Source organism: Nothobranchius furzeri, chromosome 9 (assembly GCF_043380555.1).
Source record: "Nothobranchius furzeri strain GRZ-AD chromosome 9, NfurGRZ-RIMD1, whole genome shotgun sequence".
NCBI classification, from domain to species: Eukaryota; Metazoa; Chordata; class Actinopteri; order Cyprinodontiformes; family Nothobranchiidae; genus Nothobranchius; species Nothobranchius furzeri.
In genome coordinates this window covers 47,716,655-47,734,028 of record NC_091749.1, presented here as the reverse complement: position 1 = coordinate 47,734,028, position 17,374 = coordinate 47,716,655, and positions in this window count along the sequence as shown.

Here is a 17,374-nt window from a genome sequence, read left to right as displayed (position 1 = left end):
CCAGTACCTACACTGGCTTCTCTAATTATTTTTTCTCTATATTATTATCATTTCGTTGTGTTTATTTCTATTTTTTCTAGCACCAAGTACCACAGGAATTTCCTAATGTTGGGATTCTTGCAAATATGGCAATAAAACCCTTCTGATTCTGATAATTAGCAGAAATGTGTTAAATTTAGGGATGTCCTGATCCAATCACATGATTGGAAATCGGCCCCGATCACGTGGTTTCAGACTGATCGGGACTCGGGCTTTACTTCCCGATCCAAGCCTCGATCCAGACTCTGATACTGGCTTCAAATTACAGGAGAGCAACTTGGTTCTCCTTAAAAGTTGTCAGGCTCTCATGATGCCCTTAACTTACACACCCAGAAGGAGCACAAAAGAGATCCAGTTTCTACCTATAATACATGGTGTGGCGCCGAGGCACTTGTCAGAATGACCCTCTTGCGCTCCGGAGGAAAGTAATACTGAGGAGGCCGTTGTCCAGTGCAGACCCAAGTGTACTTTATTTACATTTAACAAAATTAAAATCCAGGCAGCACAAATCCATGCCTGCCGCTCCATCCAACACTCAACTCTCTCCAACAAACACAGAGCTGTATTTATAACAGGTGTGCCTAATTGGATTAATCCTAAAACTCAGACACAGGTAAATACAAAAATACAATCTTCCAATACTCTTAAATTATACTTAAATCATCATCTCTAAGATCTCATTAAATAATTACAATACAAAAATAGAAACATCCTTAATCAATCCTAAAAACATTCAGTGAAACTAATCTGCATTCCTGGAGCAATTTCACAGGTCACCCCTCCCATTCCTACTGAATGGAATGCTCCAGAACCTTCTTTAGGTGCTCCAGCTCCCCCGGGACTCTTTTAGCTGGAACACTTGCAGAAGCACAAGGGAAACAGGTAAGTACAAACATTCATTTATTTACCACTTTAAATCTTCTATATTCATACCAACTCTTCTTACAGGTCCAAACGTTTCCCCCTTTCAAATAAACATTAAAACAATCATTGAGTCTGGTTTCATTTATCCTTCAGTCATAGAAAAACCTGTGTAATGGACTTGCTACATTACACATGGACTCAACGTAGCAGGGATTCTTTTGAGCAGAGAGACAGAGCGGTAGGCAGACCGTTGATTGTTCATGAACTCCAGCTGCGTTCTGCACGCGGCCACAGTAACATTTTCTAAGTTTCTAAGTGGCGTCACCAAAAAATATATAATTAACACACAGTCATTTGTGTCCGTTCATTTTCTCTCTGGTAAGTTCTGTCTGTATTTGAGCATGACGCGTGGACGCGCTCATGCTGCCCCCGCTGCAGCGCTCGCCACACTCCGCTTTTTTGCGATCAATAGATCAATTTGATCTGCTAGTTAAAAAGTTACTTGTGAGGTGAAAAAGAAGGAAGCAGGCAGGAGTTTTTCTGGAGGACTGAGAGATCAAAGTCAAATCAAAGCCATTTTATTGTCATTGATGCAGGAAGATCAGAGACAGACAGGACAGGAAGATAGGAAAATAAAAACCAAGAAAACAAAACAAAGTTCTTAAAAAACTTAAATGTAGGTAGACTTATCCCACTACATGTATGTACCTGTATAAAGCAATAATTTATCAGCATGTAGTATTTATATAGTTGATACAATTCAGATCATCTTCAAAACTCCGTCCCATGCCCAGGGACGTATCTAAGCGTTTTGGGGGCCGAAGCAAAATAAACCCCTGCCAGGTATTTTAAGTTGAAGTGCTATCTGGTTTTATATTAGACTTTTTATATTTGCAATAAAGTCCAAAAGTGAAGAATTTATTTTATCTATTACTTGATTGTTCAAGCTATCTCAAAGAAGTGATCTGTTCTTAAAAAATAAAATAAAAAGGTAATTAAATAAAAAAATACAGAACATTCTGGAACTGTTTCTTCCTTTTATTATTTTTTTATGTATCAAAAGTATCGGATCGGGACTCGTTATAGGCAGATTCTCAAAATCATATGACTCAGACTCGGACCCGAGGGCAAAAACACCTGATCGAGACATCCCTAGTTAAAACTGCTAAGTGTGTAAATATGATTATAGTAAAGGAGGATAATCCATGTGTTAATTTTAATCTAGTGAAACGAAGACATCAGTAGCTTATGAGGTAGTGTGGGTAATCCAGTAATTGGAAGGTTGATGGTTCAATCCCGGCTCCCACCAGAGAATGCTGCTTTTGTGTCAGTGGGCAAGACACTTAACTTGCCTTGTCTGCTGGTGGTGGTTGGAGGGACTGGTGGCACCAGTGTTCGGCAGGTGCCCCAGGGCAGCTGCGGCTACATTATGGCTCATCCCCACCAGCGTGTGAATATGTGTGATGGTCAGTCACCTGAAGCTAGCTGGTTTACCGAATGATTCTATCCTCCCTCACCTGTTTAAAGAAGTATTTGCTACTATTGCATCCTGCATAATGTAAGCGCTAACTCGGTAAATGGGGTGGTGCTGGAGAGTAAAATTATGTATGCCCATTCTGTATTTTGTACAGTCATTCATTATATATAAAGCTTTTAAACAACAACAACAAAAGAATCTCAACACCTAAAAGTCATACCATTTGCTGAAAAAATGGAATCAAAGTCAAAGTCAAAGTCATTTATTGTCATATTCTCCACATGTGCAGGACATACAGAGAAATGAAATTCAGTTTCAGCACACAAAATTCAAAGATCAGACATACGTGGGTAAGACACATAACAAGAATTGGTGACTGCGGTCATTCGCAACATGAGTCGCGCTACCTTAATATGCCATGACTTAGCATTCTCCTGAATCTCGACATGGTTCTCCAGCTGCTTTGCACTTCACTGGACTTGAGCATGCAACTGTCTGAGCCGGAGGGGTCTCAGAGAAAAATGTACTGCATATAAACTCACACCTCACAACTATTTTCTCTCTCTCTCTCTCTCTCTCTCTCTCTCTCTCTCTCTCTCTCTCTCTCTCTCTCTCTCTCTCTCTCTCTCTCTCTCTCTCTCTCTCTCTCTCTCTCTCTCTCTCATTAAATACATCTATGAATAAAAATAGCTCCGTTATGTCAAACTAACATATTTTTGCAAGGGCCTTCTCACTTAATGTAACATGATATTTTTGAGCCAATCCCATGCTAATGTCTACATTAATTGACCTGTTCTAACACTGAGTGTGTTCGAATCCACGGGAAGGATGCTTGAAAGGGCGCATTTTGAGGTCCATGACGGCACAGCACAGCGACGAGTACTGTCCGAGTTCCAAGAATACTCATTCTCGCGTCCTCAAATGCATCCTTGCTCCGCCCACATTTCGAGGATGGGTCTGTTGTATCCTCACAGAACAAGGCTATCCCAGCATGCTTTGCGCGCCGGCTGTGGATTTTCAACAGGAAAAGAAGATGGGGAGATCTACAAAGTTTTAACCCTTTGATGCATAATGGTCACTACAGTGGACAGGTACTCAAAATTGTTATTTATTTATTTATTTTTGCTATTAAGCACAGCTGTTGAAGACTTTATTGCATGCGAGCCCCTCCATTTGGACTTCAGTAAGTCAAGCCAACATATTTCATGTTCAGAATGCACGCTGTCCACTGAGCTGGACATGTAATAAATTGTTTGTAAATTAACAAAATGTTACAAAAAATATTTGAAATTTGTTTCATTCACACCTAAAGATGAATGAAAAAAAATGTTTAAAAAATCATGGTTGAAGATTTCATAATTCATGCATCAAAGGGTTAAATGTAAGTTTGTTAAAAACTAGCCGTAGAAAACTAAAAAGCAAATGGGCGGTCTCGCCTTGGGCACCAAATTACCTAGAGCCGGCCGTGACTCAAAAGTGTCACACTCTAATCAACTGATGAATCCAGAACACCTGAAAAGGGTTCAGGACCCTTTAAAAGGTCTCTCAGTCTAAGCTGAACTATAGAAATAAATATACTTTTATAAAATATTCTATTTTTTCTAGATTTACTTGTATGTAATGTGAGGCCACCTCTGTTTACAGATCTTCATTTATACTGTGCGTTCTCTCCCTAGTTGTTTGAGTTGTTAGAGCGGTAGGAATCAACCAGAAAGGGATAACTTCTAAACGTCATTCTTGTACTATTGTGGAATCCATAAAGGCTAATATTGCCTATCTTGTTGAATCACTTCAGCTCAGCTGGCTCTACTTGTTTCTCCACTGCATGTTTTTTTTTATTTCAGAGATTGTCCCAGTCACCCTCAATTCATTTGGTTTTCTAAGATGGTACAAATGTATCATTTCAGAACCTCATCCTCAGAAAAACACTGCTGGTTGAGAGAGATCCAAAACTATGGTGCACAAAAACATATTGTATTTTTACTGAGCGTTCCTCTGTTATTGTGCAGCTGCACAGCAACAACTCTACAGTCATATTAGTGGGAATTTAGAAAATTTTATATTTGGGAATTTTATTTTCAGCTATAAAAACAAAGACATTCCTCATATCTTTGGACAGGTTAGGTTTAGGTTTGATTTTTTTTATCTTTATTTTGGCAACTAGAGCCAGTTGGGGCAGCGTCTGCAGTGATGTGATGCTGAACCGGTGTGTTGTGGTGAAGAAGGAGCTAAGCAGGAGAGCAAGGCTCTCGATGTACCAGTCGATCTACCACCCAGTCCTCACCTATGGTCATGAGCTTTGGGTAATGACCGAAAGAACAAGCAGCCGAAATGAGTTTTCTCAGCGGGGTGGCAGGACTCAGCTTTAGGGATAGGGTGAGGAGCTCGGACATTCGGGAGAGACTCAGAGAAGAGTCGCTGCTCCTCCATATTGAGAGGAGTCAGTTGATGTGGTTTGGGTATTTTGGTAGGATGTCTCCTGGACGCCTCCCCAGGGAGGTGTTTCAGGTATTTCCTGCTGGAAGGAGGCCCCCTGGTTGACCCAGGACACATTGGAGGAATTACATATCCAAAGTGGCCCAGGAATGTCTTGGGGTCCTGCCGGAGGAGCTGGTGGAGGTGGCCGGAGAGAAAATGATATGGAACTCCTTAGTTGGGATGTTGCCCCTGCGACCCGGAGCCGGATAGGCAGAAGATGACGAGATGAGATGAGATGAGATGATCTTTATTTTGGAAACTAATCAGTGGCTAAGATAAGAAGAGAAGCTCTGCTTTGTTTTGTGATCCTCTTAAAGGGGAGTCTGATGGAGATATGATAAGAGAACGTGTAAATTACACTAATCAAATTCACAGATGTCTAATTAAATATTTGCAGGATTATTTTTGTGGTGGAGGAAGGTTGAGTAACCAAGTAACTCAATGAAACACCATTTATCAGTCAACATGTGACCTTTTGTCTTCTTGTCTGAAACTACAACCCGTTCTGCCCACAGTTTTAAGTAACTGTGCCTTTATACTTGACTGTCAGAAGTTATATTTTGACTTATGGCACATATGTTAGAGTGAAATGAACAACTTGAACTTTTTGGGCAGATCTGGTTCCTGTTTGAGAAGGATCAACAGTCTAACTAAACTCTTTCTCCCCCATCTTACCCTGTCAAGCATTAGGATTCCCTCAAGATTCATAAAATCATTAGACAATTTACCTTGTTAGGCATTAAGTGTCTGAGGGCAATGCACATTAGCGGTGAAAACCAATCATAGTTTTGCAGTGGCAGCTGTACGTGCAGGTTGAAAATGTCACAGTGGTCAATAATGGTGTCCCCTGAAGAGTTGTCCTAAATGGTTATCTAATATACTCTACTTTGTTGATCTGCTTAAGTGGAGTTTGGTTGTGACAAATTGTAATCCATATGTCATCTAATCAGCTGTTAGGGTATATTTTATACATCTGCCTGTTTATTCAGCGTTTTCCACAAAGCTTTTATAGATTCTGAACACTTTATCATAACTGTGATTCCAGTTATCTATATACCATCTGAACCACTTGATTCTCACTAGGGTCACAGGAAGCTATAGTCCTAAGCAGAAGTCACCAGGCAAGAGGTGGGGAACACTTGGATGGGTCACCAGTCCATCAAAGGGTGACACATCCATTCACACCTGGTGAAGATTTAGTGTCCCTAATTTATCTGGCAGACATGTTTTTGGACTGTGGGGGGAAGCCAGAGTACCCAGGGAGCACCCACACATGCATGGCGAGGACATGCTAACAGACACTCACATCAGAGACCAATCACAGGCAGGATTTTATCCAGCAACCTTCTCAGCATGAGACAACAGTGCAATACCATGTAGCAATGATTCCATGTTTTCCCTCTTTCTGTATTTGGTTTTCTTCTGAATTTCAAATAATGACACACTTTTTATGAACATTGCCAGTTCCAAACATTTAAGTTTTTTAGGCAGCACCACGCTCACCTGCTGCATCCATCTGTTCACAGTGCTAATTAAAAATGCTCTCAGACAGCAAAAACACTTGCATCAAGACACAAACACACAGCAAAATTTCCACAGTAAGAGGACTCATGATTGAAACTGCAAAGAAAACATCATTAGAAATGTTGAAGCTCAATTTCACACAAAAAGCAGCTAGTTATAAAGCAAAGAAAACTATTTCCGAAGAATCTGCAGCTGAGCTGTTGGTGATTATATTGTTTCAGAACATAATGAGTGGATAGAAGTCTCCACATCTATTCATCAAGAAACATCGCTTTCTTCCAGGTTAGAGGCCTTTATGTTTCTGAAGTTTTACATTGTAATTTAAAGTTAAGGAAACTCTGTCTGTATGCCAAGACTTTGACTCATCCCGTCAGTAACACTCCTAGTTTTGGCTTCAATGTTTGCAGAGACTGTTTGTCTTGCTTGTGCTCGTGTAGATGCAAAAACAAAATGTTTTAAGGACTTGATTATAACAGTGTGAACAAAAAGACTGCTGGGAGCCATCCTTGTGTCTTTGAACCTCTTAGTTGTTAAATATGCATGATGTGACTATGTGCTTTAACTTTACTGAAAAAGGGCAATCCAGCATGCGTGACTCCATCCACAGCTCTGTGTGATACACAGCTTGCCTTGGTTTGCTCAGAGAACTAAACCCATTGCAAACTGAATCCTTTTCATCAGGAAACTCCAAAACTGGCTCTCACTCTTCAGAGGAAATGTGAACATTCTTGGTAGCCAAACTCCAAACATTTGAATCATTTCAACTTAGTATTTTATATCTACCCATCCATCCATTTTCTATACCTGCTCATCCATGCAGGGTTGTGTGTGTGTGTGTGTGTGTGTGTGTGTGGGTGGGGTGTGTGTGTGTGTGGGGGGGGGGGGCTATCTCCATCAGTCTTCAGGTAAACATGCAGAGTTCACCCTGGACAGGTTGCCAGTCCACCACAGGACAACACAGAAACACACATGACAACAACCATGCGCACACACACACACACACACACACACACACACACACACACACCTAAGGACAATTTAGAGACCAATCAACCTGACAGTCATGTTTTTGGACAGTGGGAGGAAGCCAGAGAGAGCCCGCATGAACAGGGAGAACATGCAAACTCCATGCAGAGACCTCGGGCCGGGATACACACCCAGGACCGTCTTGCTGCAAGATAACAGCGCAAACCACTGTACCACTGTGCAGCCCAATGTTTTTGAATCATTATTTCAAAGTCAGTACATTGAAAGTTTGTGTAAAATTTACTTTAAAAAAAATAGCTCCCAAATTGTGATAAATCCCCTACAACATTAGCATTTTCTTGGAATGTAAAGAACTGAGAAACCTGATGACATGTAAAAGAAAACGGCAGCTGCTGAATAAACATGTTGCTAAAACAGCACAACACAATAATCAGCAGTGTATCTCAGCGTTTGTGTTCTATAAAATATCCATGCATTTATTTTCACTTGTTTTTTATGAATATGAATGAAACAAAACAACTAAAATAAAAGGAAGTCATAACTGTGTTTGCCTCATTTACTGAACCATTTTTACCAGCTTCTAAATAAACCATAAAGTTCATTTTTCACTAATTGAAACAGTTGCAATTCAAATCAATCAAGATTGCATGCCAGTGGCCCCCTACAGGTACGATTTTTTGTAAGCATGTTTAACATATTAAAAAAAATATTTTAGAATTATATTTTTTACAATCTGCCATAAAATTTGAAGTTCAAAGGGAAGCCATTAAATCAGGGAGAAATTGTTAGCTTCTGAAAGGGCTGACAAGCTAACGCCAAACTGGAGCTGCAAATTGAAATGCTGCCTTCTTAAAGAGCATGTTCTATTTCGTCTAGTCGCAGCCCTTAAGCGAGCTGCTATTGGAAGGGTGATCTCAGCATCAGCCAATCATGAAGAGCTTAAATGTACGCCCACCACGTGGGCACCCCTTGTGGGTTATATAAGTGGAGCGACTCCACTGCTCGCCTCCGTTTTCTCTTCACGCCAATCTTAAGAGCTTCCTTTAAGAGCAATTATACAAGAAAAATCTACTCACCGACCATGTCCAGCGACGCCAGGACCTGCCCGGCCTGCCAGACGGGCTTCATCTCCAGCGGCGACCTGCACGCCAAGTGTGAGGTCTGTCTCGGGGCGCACCACGCTGGCCTGGCTTTGACCCCCAGGCCTCGTGCCCGTTTTGTACCGCTCTGCCCGTGGCTGAAAAGGTCCGCTGGGTCGAGTACTTCACCCCCTCCACCGACGAGGAAATTCCGGTGGCTGGCACATACTCGCTGGACAAGGCGTTACGGTTCTTCAACGTCGGCCAGGAGCCGGCTGGCTCCTACCGATTGGACGGTGTCATCGACAGCGAGGAGTACGACGAAGCTGGCTGCCATAGCCCTTCTTCCCTCCTGTACAACATGGAGGTCGACCACGAGGCTGGCTGCCATAGCCCTTTTTCCCTCCTGTGCAACACGGAGGTCGAGAAGCCTCGTGAGGAGTACGACGAGGCTGGCTGCCACAGCCATTATTCCCTCCTGTACAACACGGAGGTCGACCACGAGGCTGGCTGCCATAGCCCTTTTTCCCTCCAGTACAACACGGAGGTCGACGAGCCTCATGAGGAGCACGACGAGGCTGGCTGCCATAGCCCTTTTTCCCTCCTGTACAACACGGAGGTCGACGAGCCTCGCTCAGCGGGTCCTTCTGCTCCAGTGGTTTCTTGCTCCTCCCTACCAGCAGTTAGAGCGCTGCTCCAGGAGCTGCCCGCCATCATCTCCGCGGCTGCGACCCGCAGGGGGCTAGCCGTTCCAGAACCGGCTCCCCTGAGGCAGATGAATTGGCGGGAATTTTCGGGGCAACACAGACGCGCTGTCCAGACCCCGTCTGGCCGCGCTTCCCCGCTGCCATGAGCTGCTGGTCCGCCACCTTCTCTGAGCCTGCCAGGCTCAAGGCGCCAATTTCCACATATGCGCCCATTACCAAGGTCGAGGGCTTCTCCGACCAGGGCTGGCCATCCGTTCCTTCACTGGAGCCGGACTTGGCCTCGCTGTGTGGCGTCAAGAACCACCTCACTGGACCGCCAGCAGTTCCCGCTAAGCATGACCAGCTGCTGAGGCGGCTCGCCGATCGCGCACACCAGTGCGCCTTCCAGACCGGCGCTGCAGGAAATAACATCGCCTTCTCGCCTTTGGCATTTCCAAAATGGTGGAGGAGCTTGACTCTCCTGTCGAGTCAAAAACCATCATTACTAAAACTGCTGATGCCATCCTCAATCTGTGCGCTGCTGTACTCACCGGTTCTGCTCGCATTGCTGCCTGGCAGACCCTTATCCAGTGGCCTTGTGGCTCACGGCCCTGCCCTCCATTCCTGAACACCTGCACAGAGAGATGCTGGAAGGCCACATCACCTCTGACGTTCTGTTTGGTCCCCATCTTACGAGCGTCATCTGGAGGGCTCAGCGGCTGAACTTTCAGCCACGGTGCGAGACCTGGTCCACTCTCGGTCAGCCTCGCACTCCGGCCGTTCCCCCAGAGGATGGGACGAACGGCGCTTAAACTCCATGCGCTCAGCTGCATGGCCCGCCCCGCGGAGCCGGCCTCCCGCTGAGGCGGGACCAGGGAGTTGGCGGCCAACGGTTCCGAACGAGCCAGCAGACACAGCCTTGGCAGACACAGGAACCTCGCCGAAAACAACCACGAAAACGACTTGTTGGAGGGAATGTGTGTGCTTATGGCTGCAATGTTAACTCTGTGAATTATTTTGGTTTTGAAATAAAACCCAAAAAACGTCACATCGAGAGCAGAATCCTACAGTCCTCTGCAGAACCTTCTGCCGAATCCTCACACATGATGTTCCCCACACCAAGCACTGCAGCACATCTGCATGTTCACACAGTCGGACTCGGTCATGTTACACGGTTAGCTGTAAGGGTGCGCTCCATTGGCGCACCGCCCCCAGCCTACGGCCAGGCCCGACTCGTCCCGCTTCCCCCCACAACGTTGGGTGGGACGGGATGCCATGGCACTGTCGCGACCACGCGCAAAGCGCGCACATTGCGCGGCTCCATCCCTGGCACTTTGACGTCCCCGTGCACGGGCCCGGTTCCCACTCGTCCTTCATGGACTCCACGCTCTGCGGTGCGGATCAACCTCTTCCAGCTGTTTCACACTCGCCCTTTCGAGCACAGCCCTCCATGGGTCGCTCCCAGTTCTCTGGTACGAGCAACGGCGGTAAGGACGCGAAACCAATCCTCAGACGTTGCTCACGTGACCTCGAGCACACGTCCGCTGTCGGAACGCGCGCACGAATGTCTCCCTTTCGGCTACTCGCTAGCCCAGCGCACTTTCTCTAAATGTCTGGAGACCACGCTGCAGCCACTGCGCACGGCGGAAACGAGGGTTTTATTTTACCGGGACGATCTGCTCCGATGCGCCCGGTCCGAGGACGGGGCGTCAGTGCAAACCAGGAGGTTAACAGAGCATCTGTCAACCCTGGGGTTTTCTATAAACTGGGGGAAGAACTCCGTTCTTCCATCCCAGTCGATTATGTTTCTCGGGGTGGAGCTGAACGCCTCTCTAATGAGAGCACGTTTGTCGCCGGTGAGAGCGGCAGATCTCACCACGGTGATCTCCCGCGTGCAACTCCGCGAGATCGTGAGAGCCCTGTTAGTCATGAGACTTCTGGGCATGATGGCTGCAGCCCACTCGGTGGTGCTGCTGGGGTTGTTGCACTCGAGGCGCCTGCAAAGTTGGTTCATCTGCCTCCGGGTACACCCGATACGTCAGAAGAGACGTATGTTGAGGGTTCCCCCCTCAGTGGGCGGGGACCTCGCTCACTGGGGGAATCCCTGCATCCCCTCACATGGGATTCCCATCGGACGTCCTGCGTCACACGTATCTGTGTTTACGGATGCGTCACTGTCCGGGGTGGAGGGCACATGCTTGTCCCATACGGCGGCAGATCGCTGGCCGTCCCACACGCACGAGCACATAAATGTGTTGGAGCTTATGACAGTGAGGAATGTGTTCATGCACTTCGCTGCCCTTCTCGATGGCCGTCATGTCAAAGTTCACACAGACAGCCAGGTGGCGGCAGCCTACATAAATCGCCAAGGGGGAGTTAGATTCCCCCCTCTATTGCGCATAGCCACAGATTTACTGTGTTGGGCACATGTCCACCTGCTGTGCCACCTACATTCTGGGGATCCTGAATGTAGCGGCAGACATCCTGTCGAGAGGGGGTCCCCGCGTCTCCGACTGGCGTCTGCATCCCGCGCTGATATCACAGATCTGGATAAGGTTCGGGGAACCGTGTGGATCTGTTCACGGCTCGCGAAAACGCTCAGTGTCGCCTGTGGTTTTCCCTGAGTCTCCGGGACCGAACCTCGCTCGGAGCGGACGCCTCCTCACACCAGCCCGGGCTTCGAACGCTCCTTTATGCGTTTCCACCAGTCCCTCTGATTCCCCGTCTCCTGGACCGAGTTCGGTCAGAACAGCTCTCGGTAATTCTGGTGGCTCCCAGACGCCTGTCCCCGCCATGGCTTCCGGACCAGCAAGCGCTACTGTCCGGCTCCCCGTGGAGACTCCCGCGAAGGGAGGACGCCCCTCCCCAGGCGGATGGGATAATCAGACATCCTCCGGAAATAAGCCATCGGCTGTGGGTCTGGCCGCTGAGCGGTTTCGATTAGGGGTTTCTGGGCTGCCGCATGATGTGGTCACCACGATTCAGAGTGCGCGGGCGCCCTCTACCATTGCATCTTACGCTGCTAAATGGGCAGCTTTCCAGAACGGGCACAGAGCGGAATGTTCAAGCGCTCTCCTGCCAGCTGGCGGATGTCCTATCATTTCTGCAGATACGGACGGACAGGGGGCTCGCATTCAGCACTATTAAAACATATGCTGCAGCTATCTCATCCTGTCACCAGGGTTTTGGTGATAGGTCTGTTTTCAATCATCCCCTCACAAAACGTTTTCTAAAAGGTGTCAGAAGGAACAGACCTGTGTCCCGTCCGCTAATTCCCCAGTGGGATCTAACGGTGGTTCTGCGTGGCTTATCTGAAGCCCCATTTGAGCCCTTGGACCAAGTTCCTGTCACTTACAACTGCCTTGCTGCTGGCATTGGCATCAGTCACGAGAGTGAGCGACCAAACCGCCCTCTCAGTGGCTCCCGCATGCCTCAGGATCCGGGCAGATGGCGGGTCTGCTGTTTTCTGCCCCAACCCAGCCTTTGTGCCCGAAAAACATTAATGCTTCCTTCAAATCCAGGTCAATTTCATTGGCTGGACTTTTTCCTCCTCCCCATAATTCTGAGGAGGAGGCGGCTTCCCCTCTTCTCTGCCCGGTGCGCGCGCTCGCACGATATGTGTCACGCACTTCAGGGATTCGCCGCTCACAAAGCCTGTTTGTGCACTACAGGGAGTCTTCCCTTGGGCACGCGCTGTTGGCCCAGCGCCTTTGACTCTGGCTATGTGACGCCATTTCACTCGCTTACACATCATCGGGGCTGCATCCTCCCGAGACACTCAGGGCTCACTCAGCCAGAGGGATTTCCTCTTCTGTGGCGCCCAAGCCCCCACAATGCCGCTCTAAAAATGGTCCCATCCCGGAAGTAAGAAAAATTGCAGTTCCACCCTCATCCGCTGGGGGCTGGTGCCAGAAGCGAGCAAATCCTCATTGACTCCCATGTTAAAAATGCCGATTTCACAGCAGAAATAAACATGTTTACAGCCTGGTACCAAAACATGTTTTTTGTCTAAATTATCTAGTTTATACTCATGACAACTCTGAGGGGGGTGAATTTTTTTCTCACTCTTCTGTTTAAGTGTATTGAAAGCCTAAAATTCTGTATAATTAATGAGCATCAGACCCACGTGACCACAGAGCTAGCTCCGTGGAAAGGCCTCTGACAGCCTCGGCCCCTCCTGGAAGCTGTTTCGGGATTTTGAGTCTCTGTGCTTGTGAATTCTGTTTTGGATATTATTGGTGCAATTGTTGGACAAAATGACTTGCAGTGGTATTAATTGCACTAATAGAGCGTCCAAGGAGTCTCCACTTCATTTTTTTCGGTAAGTTAAAATCTATATTCGTATTTTATGTCACTGCTGCCTTTAAACTAGCTGAGTTTACCGAAGTAGCTAGCTAACTATCAGTTTAACATGTAGCATGTACTGTTTAACCATGAAATTTAAATGTAAAATACGGTAAAATAATTAATAGGGCATATTTAGATGGGTAATATGGTAAAAGATCAAAATGGGTTGAAATATGACGGAGCGCTAAGAGGGAGACTTCTGTGTCCATTCTTCCATCCGGTAATCCCCAGCGGTCAGGCCGGGCAGCCTGACCGATCCGGCGCCTACTTGCTGCGCCTAGCTGCTGCGCGGTCTGACCGCTCGTGGAGTTTTTCATGTCTGACTTTAACCGCATCTAATACTGTATTACGGCGTGAGCGCAACAGCGACAACTTAATATCGATGTGTAAGCAGCCTGAGTGGTAGGGTGTTTTCATCTGAACCCTTAAAACCTCCAGCAGGCTTGGAGTGACACCTGTGTCCATTCTTCCATCCGGTAATCCCCAGCGGTCAGGCCAGGCAGCCTGACCGGTGCGGCGGCTAGTTTCTGTGCGGGCTGACCGCTCGTGGAGCTCTCAGAGACAGATCTGACCGGAGAAATACTGCAGCTCGGTGAGAAGTCTATAGGGCATACAGCGTTTCCCTTAAATCCCACCGCCACGCCGACAAGATCCCAAGTTTCTTTGTTTTTGTTTGCGCTGTTTACCGAAGAAGCAGCGGGAACTAATATGTTGTCGCTTGTGATCACAGCTGGCGGGTAGCAAGTATGTACAGTCTATGATTTTACCGCTCCCTCCTGCAGTCTTCCCCTATTAAAATTTAAAATGTGTAACTTCATGTATTGGGATGAATGACTGATATTCATGTTAACTAAAACGTTAGGTATTTAGGGGGAAAAAACAAAATAATAAACATTATACAGATGTCAAATAAATCAAACTGTAATTAAACTATATATTTTCAAAATCTCGATTCTGGATAAAATCCAACAACATATGCTTTATAAATAAACACTACACATGGCTTTTACACACACACACACACACACACACACACACACACACACACACACACACACACACACACACACACACACACACACACACACACACACACACACGTTACATTGTGATTTCTTAGTAAATATTCTATTTGGCGAGAGATAAACTTTATTGTATTTATCCTAGTGAATCTATAATTAAATGGGTAAACTAGCAGTAGCACATCCAACATCAAAGAAAGTAAAATGTTATTATCAGGAGAGGGAGAATGATTAAGTGGTTAGCAGCAGTGTGCTAGATGATGGCCCCCTCCATGAGGCCACCACAGCTCAGCAGAACATCGTTGTAGCTTCTTCTGGGGAGAAAAACACTTAGAGAAAAAATAAAGTTAACAGCTGAAATAGCAGGAAATAATACAGTTAAAGAGCAGATTGTAGAAGAAAGAAACCCCTGGGTTAAACTGGTCTGTCTACTGCATAATGCTGAACTCTAACATGTGTCCTCAGGGAAGGACCTGATTGGTGTCCAGAACCTGCTGAAGAAGCACCAGGCTCTGCAGGCTGAGATCACAGGTCATGAACCTCGCATCAAGGCTGTCACCCAGAAAGGAGAGACCATAGTGGAGGAAGGTAGAGCAGGTCTGGTCCTGACATGTTTCTGAGGTGTCTGCAGGTTCTGGCTCACTTTGTTTGGGTCCAGGTCACTTCGCTGGTTCAGAACCCTCGGCCCGTCAGAACATTCTTATCCACCACGTTCTAACACCAGACCTGTTAACCCGACAGCAACAAGTGGCTCCAACTGACGATGAGACCGGGAAGGAGCTGGTTCTGGCTCTGTACGACTACCAGGAGAAGAGTCCTCGAGAGGTCACCATGAAGAAGGGCGACATCCTCACGCTGCTCAACAGCACCAACAAGGTTCGTGTGCCCTTCACAGCCGAGGAACGACCTCCAGCTCAGAGCGAACATCTCCACACCTGCTTTGTGTTTGTGTGACTTTAGGTTGTTTTACTTGAACTCGCGTCTTTAGCTGAATGAGGATGGAGAGACGGGTCGGACCTGGAGCAGGTCGAGGTCTTGCAGAAGAAGTTTGACGACTTCCAGAAGGTCGGACTTTTCCTCCTCTCTGTCTTCCAGCAGCAGCTGTCAGATCAGCTCAGGTGATAATCAGCAGGTGCTTTTGTCCTGCAGGACCTGAAGGCCAACGAGTCCCGCCTGAGGGACATCAACAAGGTGGCATCTGAACTGGAGTCAGAAGGTCTGATGGCTGAGGAGGCTCCTATGGTTCAGGCTCAGGTGAGCGTCACCTGTCTGCAGCAGCTGGTCCCTCTCACTTCCTGGTTTGTTAACTCTGCTCGTCTCTGTTTGTAGCAACTAGAACATCTGGGTTCTGCTCCTGGAAAGGTGCGTGTTGTCCTCCGCCTCCACCAGAACCAGACGTGGTGTTTTTGTTACCACTCATTTGTTTGTTTACAGGATGAAGCCGACTCTAACCCCGGCTTTCCACAGGAGCCGTCAGCAGCGCGAGTCGGCCGCGTCTCAGGAGCAGCATGTCGCGGCCTTTACACGCCGTTTCTATTTTCTACGCGCGACGCCTCTGAAACGGGTCAAGTTCGACATTTTTGGGGAAGGAAAGACAGGAAATCGGACGCGGAAATTGAGAGAAGCTACCGAGATTTTCAGAATAGAGAACGTACTGCCTTCCGGTTGCTTTACTTTTGAAAAAGGTTACTAACTGCGGCCCCGTGAGAAGTTATCACCTAGCTAGCGGTCTTTGTTTTTCAGGTCCGTATTGGCGATTATAAAACGGACAGAACATAAAACACAAACCATGTTGTAGTTTTCTCCTGCTTGTTGTTGTGTTTACTGACGAAGTCACTCGTGTGACTTCGTGCTCTGTCGGTGACAGCTGCTCCCCTGCTGCTTCGCGTCTCGTGGGAAGGGCCAAGCAGCAGCTTACGCGAGCAAGACGTGCTGCTGCAGTAACGTGCTGCTGACGGCTCCGGTGGAAACCCGGGGTAAGAAGGCGTCACCCTAGAAGGTGAGTTCATTCAGCTGATCAGAGGTCACCTCTGATGGCCGCAGTCACGGCCGACCGTGCTGACATCACACAGGAATTCAGGTGACCCGGCAGGCACCAGGTGCTGGTGAAAGTGGGGACATGCCAGCTGGTTGCCATGGCTACAGTTATCTTTATGCATCTGTATGACTGCTGACTGGTGTGTGTTTCCTGTGACCTTTGACCTCAGACCGTACGGTTGGGCGTTCAGATGACGGCTAACTTTAATTCCATCAAGGTAAGAGGAAGCTCTTCCCTTCCTGTCTGAGCGATCCGTCTCCAGGTTTCCTCGTCCGGCGTCCAGCCCGCTGGCGTCCACCTTCATCTCACTGGGTTTGGTTTCTCTCCAGGAGCTGAACAACCGCTGGCGCTCGCTGCAACAGCTGGCTGAAACCGGAGCAACATGCTGGGCAGCGCCCATGAGGTGCAGCGCTTCCACAGGTACCCCGCACACTTATGCGCCGCTTACGGGTCAGTAGAGTTTGGACCCACACTCAGACGGAGTTCTGATGTCTTCTCAGAGACGCTGATGAGACCAAAGAGTGGATCGAGGAGAAGAACCAGGCCCTGAACACAGACAACTACGGCCACGACCTGGCCAGCGTTCAGGCTCTGCAGCGTGAACATGAAGGCTTTGAGCGTGCCCTGGCAGCTCTGGGTGATAAGGTCCGCTTCCTGATCAGTACCAGGACCCGGGTTGTCTCTGGAGACACGTTCTTCATGGTTCTGGTGACTCCACCCCAGCCGTTCCTGATCAGCAATCAGCGGGGTGCTTTTCTATTTAAGGTGGATGGAGGACACAATTTGACGCCAGAAGATTGCCTCAGTTTTGGTAGTAACCAGCCACTTGTGTT